Raw genomic sequence first — 6,000 nt, 5'->3', positions numbered from 1 at the left:
TTGAACAAGAAATACTTCGCTAGTTTTAGGAATGAACATCTAAAGAAGAAATACTATTGACCACTGAAGCCTATCCAATGATTAACAAAGAAAAGCTTGAAGCTGAACTAAAAGTATTCTATTGCAGGTTTGATATTCATGAATACTGCAAATTAATTGAGCTACTGAAATTTATCTTGGAAAATAATCTAGCTGATGTTCTTATGGAAATTACGAAACTGATAAAATTTCTCTTGACAGGTCCCATCACTACAGCAGAACGCTGCTTTACAACATTGAAAAGAATAAAAAAATTCCCCAGTTGTCATGCAGAGATCAAGGGGAAAATTATTGATCTTTTCGCGCAAGTTAAAAGAAGAATGGATTTAATTTTTAAACGAATAGATAAAGATTGAACTGTAACAATTTAGGTTAAAATAATTAATAAATGTTTAATTTTGTTCTTGTAAGATTTCATGACGTTTCAAAATAAATTTTCTTTTTATACATGTTTGTTTCCCTTCACACAATTTTAAAAGAGAGGTTAAAATTTTTTGGAACAGCACCCCCACTCATTATAGCTACGAGCCGCCACTGCTCCATTCCCTACCAATCATTTGCCACACTTCGTCTTTTGAACGCGGCAATGGCCGGTCTGAAAATGACGTCCAGTCACATTCCAAATGTGTTCGAATGGTGAGTAATAAGAAGAGAATGATGGTCAGGGAAGCATCTATACACCTTGTACAGCTCGTTGGCTGTTGCGAGCTGTGTGTGGTCGGGAGTTATCCTGCGGATAAAGCGCTTTGGGTACTGAAGGTAGGGGAGTGTTACCGGCCATACATCATCTACGTATCGATGAGCCGTCATAGTATCTTGAATACAAACTAGAGATGACCTGGAATCGTATGTAATTGCACCCCAAACCGCGGTGGGTTATCGCGCGGTGGGGTGTTCCACAGTTGTTGCTAAATTGGACCTGTCATCGACTATCATTGGAGAAACAGAAGCTTGACTGATCTGAGAACGAGACCCTGTGACATTCCGTCGTCCACATCGTTCGAGCCTGGCGCCATTGCAGACGTTGGCATCTATGATGTGGGGTTGATAGCAATCTTCTAAACGCCACCTCCCCACGAGTGCAGACCACTAGCCAACAATCAACGGCAAATGGTTCTGATCGATATGGGAACAACCAGGGTGTCTTGAACATGCTGCAGAATGGAGTTAGAAGTGGCTTGCGGGTGCCCCACGGCTTGTCGGCGGATGCGTCGATCAACGCCATGGACCTTGTAAGAAATAGACCAACCCAAATGCGTTTTCTCCCTCGTCTGACGCGTTCCCGGCTGTCACCTTGGTCACATCCGGAGGAGTTGGGACGACTTGCAGAAATTTAACATTGGTTGCCTATTGCAGGGTATATAATTGTCAAGAAAAAGCAGATTGTAGCGCCTCATTTCGCAAATTAGAATTTCTCCATATTTTTATTTTTGAAACTGAGATTGACTTTTAAAAATTTAGCATATTTATCAAGCATAATTAGCGTTCCAAATAATTATAAAGCTATTGCATACTTTCAGGGCTGGATATTTTTTTAGCTTTTCCTATGCTGTAAGGAAATTTGTAACTACTTCTTTTATATAATAAAATTTTAAATATGAACTAATAGAAAATTTCAAACAAGCAATTTTCTCTTGCAATTTTTTATTCTTTTTATTGGTGTAAATAAGTAAAAAATACTAAAAATATCTAAAAACGGATTTTTCAAAGTTTTGTTTAAAATTATAAATTGTGCTGCTTTTTTAAAATTATAGATGAGTATTATAGCACAATTTCTATAAAGGCATTTTATTTCAATTATATTTCATAATACATCATAGTGATAAACACTTTTGACTCCTTAATTTTCATACATTTAATTCTAATATTAAAATTGTTTTTAACCGTAATAATTAATTTTGCTTGTATATTATAGCGATTATTTTTTAAATTTATTTTTAGTTCTGCGTAAGATTTTTTTTATATACTGTTAATTTATTAGCTCGAAGCGGCATCTTGCGCTGTTTCACTATAAATATCCGTGTCTCCTTGCAAATTATTGTTACCAAATATTATCGCCCTGTATTATAAAGAAATAAAATCATGAAGAATCTACATGAATACATGTATGTTTCTCGCACTGGGACAAAAACGACGGTATTTAGAGCCATCAAATTTTGAATAATTTAATCCTCCACCCGAACATGGCCATCTGGACTGTCGAATTTGTTTTAATCTATTTCATATTTTGTAAAACTTTAACGAATTTTTGATTAACAAACTCAATGAGTTCAAAGGGAGTAATGGTAACACTGCACGGAAAATAATATTTTTATCTCCAGTGCGGAAATTCTAAAGCTATGCTGTTTTGAAATGTATGTGGTTTAAGGGCGAAGAACACGATATTCAATAAATATAGGTAACACACAAAACGTTAAAAAAAAAGGTTCCTTTTGGGCGTAATATAAAATCCGAGTGCTTCTAGATTTTATTTTATCTTTTTTTTTTTCCTTATTTGCACTCTGAAAATTTTATAAATTACTAAAATAAATAATCTACTTTAATGTTAATAATTTAATGATGATATAATCAAATAAATGATCGTTTTGTAATGTATTGCAGTTTTGAAATCACTACCTGAAAATGTTCATTAAATTTTTTAAAAAAAATATCAGATCTTGTTTAATTTTACCTTATTTTCAAAGCATCACGTACTATCAATCTTATTTAATTTTACTTTATTTTTACGCAAAATTAAGCTCATAAATTTCGTGCTTGGAGTTTTTACCGTTTTACCAAAGTAAAGATGTTTGTACAAGAATTACGCGTGAAAAAAATGCGCGAAATGCAGTAAAAAGTGCTTTAATGAGGTATTTTAAATGCTATTTTAAAAAAACTGTGACTTTCGTAATCTCATCACTATACAACGTATCACATTTAATAATTAAAAAGAGTTATGTGATACAAACGCCATAGGTTTCAGTGTTAAAGTAAACCAGATCGTCCCTACTCTTTCTTGCGGACATGTCGGTGACGTGCGCCCCGCCCTCTGGGTTAGTCTATCTCGTATAAGGTCCATAATCCATGCGTGCTGACGCCACTCAATGCTGCATCAGCGTCCCTTAAACTTGCCACATTTCCTTGTTCCAGCCATTGCCGCTGCACAGTGGACGTGTCCAGGTTTGAGTCAGCTGAGATTTGCCTTATGGACCAACCTGTCCTTCTGAATCTGATCCCTGTGTCCCTCGTAAAATAATCTGTTTGCTGGAACTGCCTCTTTTGACGACGGCCGGGCATTCTCTGCTATTACACGCGTCCTCTGAGACAAGAACAAAATTCCTACGATGTTGTTCCTAGCAGAAAAAAAGGCACGAAAATTGAACATTCTTTGCAGGTTCCCTCCCTTATACCTTCAACGTACGCTGGGAAAAACTGTGCATTTCACATCATTCGCATAACTTGACGACGTGCATCTAACCTGAAAATTTGCATAATTTTCGGGCCATTCCTTCTTGGGGTTGCATTTTCAAAGTCGGGTAGTGTAACTTGAGAAGTAAGTTAGTTGTCACTTACATTAGATCCCTTTAGAACCAAAGTAGTATATTTCGTCCTTTCTTTTATGACTCCCTCTTCATCCAGGGGCGTAGCTAGAGGGGTCAAGGGGGGATCTGTCCCCGGGCGCAGAATCGAAGGGGCGCCAAACTGATGTTACGACATTTTAGAATTAAATGTTTTCCATCCTTGGCAAGCAGTAGGGGGCGCGAAATCTTCAGTTGTCCCTGGGCGCTGAAAACCCTAGCTACGACTCTGTCTTCATCAAAAGTAGTCTCTGATTTCGGCCAAACCTTTTCATCACGAGGTAACCAAGTGAGTCCTACCATCTCAAAGAAAGGAGTTTAGCTGTTGAACATCCTCTTTCATGTAAAACAGACGGATTGTATGATCCGGGAATGTGTTTCCAGTCTTGCACTCGGGTAAGAATAGACGGATCGTGCAAAAAACTTAAGAGGTCGCGAAAATGTCATCTGGAATAGCTGAGAAGGGCTGTCGAGCTGGTGAATAAACCTGCCCAGCTAAGAAATTTATTAATACAGAATTAATACATAAAAAAGGGGGTAAGTGCAAAACTTAAGGTGTGCTATAATAAAAGGAATTTATGAAGAGATTTTGAGTACAGTAAATTGAGTGGAAAAGCGTATATAGTACTAAACTAAAACACGGTAAGTAATAGAGAAGCACATATACACAGCTCTGTGATAAATACAAAAAAAGGCTGGTTGACAAAAATTGAATGCCCACGGCTGTGTAAGCAGCAATGAGTATATATCAGATACAAAACAATAACATAGTAAATTCTAAGAAATAACATTTTCACAATTGTGTACATTGTCACATTAATACATATCAAGAATACACAGCATTCTTGGAGCATAAAATGTCTTCAAACATTGAGAACAGAATAGAGTTTATCGAGTGCCTGTTCAGCTGCTTGTAGCTCAGGCATTTTCGCAGAGATTTTACTAATAATACAAGTTAATGAAAGTCCTTTAAATACACTCATGGACAAACAAATTAGCGCACCAAGAAGGAGTCGTCAAAATGAAACGAAATTTTACATACGTAATGACTACTTTAATATAAGTAAATGATAAGAAAATCAAAGAAAAAGGCAAAAAAACAGAAGAGTTAATACTTTGTTGAACCCCATCTAGTGCGAATGCACGATGCTATACGATCGGGCATCAAGTCATACAAGTACTGTATGTCTTGAGACATTTCGTTCCATATTTGCTGTAACCTTGCCTTCAGTTCGTTCAAACTCGTGGGATGCCCAACTCGTCGTCCCAAATGATCCCAGATATGCTCGATTGGAGTCAAATCTGGAGATCGGGCAGGCCAAGGAAGGGTAGTAACAGTGCGGAGACAGTCTTGTGACACCCTTGCCGTATGAGGCCGAGCATTGTCTTGTTGAAAAATGGCTCCTGGGAGCCGTTGCATGAGTGGCAATAGATGTGGTTGCAGGATTTCACGAACATACCGCTGGGCTGTCATGGTGCCACGGAACAATTCTAGGGATGACAGTGTATTGTAGGCAATGGCACCCCATACCATCACACCCCCCCGGGGGTCGACGTAGAGAATTCTGCGAAGCTACTGGCTAGGATTTGTACCTAGGCAGTCTCGACCACGGGGGTATAAAATTACGAACCTGGCGTTTCCAGAGCCCGGGATTGGGTCATTTGTATGGCTTGACCTCGGGGGAAAGGCGTAAGCCGTATACCAGATGTTTCTGTAGCTTGGTGTTGGACGGCACCGAGTTTGCTAGGTAATGTCCTGATGGGACGCGCTGCCTGTGTAGTACTGGCGGGAGCATTTAAACGACCGGTCAATATTTTGCCCGCCGCGGCGAAACCTGAGAGCAGGGAGTGGTGACCCCGCGCGCCCAGGCGTACCCGTGGTTTTGAGGAAAACTTAAAAAGTCTGCCACTCAGGATTGGGCCCCCAGAGTCGCAGCAACGCTGACTACTAATCCTCTCGGGGTTAAGTTTGACTGCGACCCACCCCTTGCCTGATATGGGGGTTTTCAGATGGGTCTAGTCCGTGTAGTACCTAATGAAGGTGAGGCACGTAGAGATTATTATTATTATTATTATACCATCACACCAGCTGTGGGAGCGATGTGTCGCTGTACAGCTATAAGGTATTTCTCCCATTTCCCTCACGTGCCTTCGTGGTGTAACGGTAGCACACTGGCCGGTATTCCAGAGGTCCGTGGTTCGGTTCCCGGCGAAAGCGGTTGCATATTTTTCATCTTTTCTGCTCCCAATTAACCTAATGACTCTACACAGCAAAGGCAGGATTGAGGCGTTTACCACCGGCTCTCCACACACGAACACGATTGTCATCACTGCCGAGATTGAATTACCGGCTATTGATCTGGATTTGTTGCTAAAGGCGACCTGGTTCCATTCCGCTGCAGTC

The sequence above is a fragment of the Stegodyphus dumicola genome, chromosome X2 (genome assembly GCF_044657685.1).
Source record: "Stegodyphus dumicola isolate Sdum_Otavi_A_Nest chromosome X2, ASM4465768v1".
NCBI lineage: Eukaryota > Metazoa > Arthropoda > Arachnida > Araneae > Eresidae > Stegodyphus > Stegodyphus dumicola.
The sequence above is the reverse complement of the archived record's forward strand: the minus strand, read 5'-3'. Positions refer to the sequence as shown.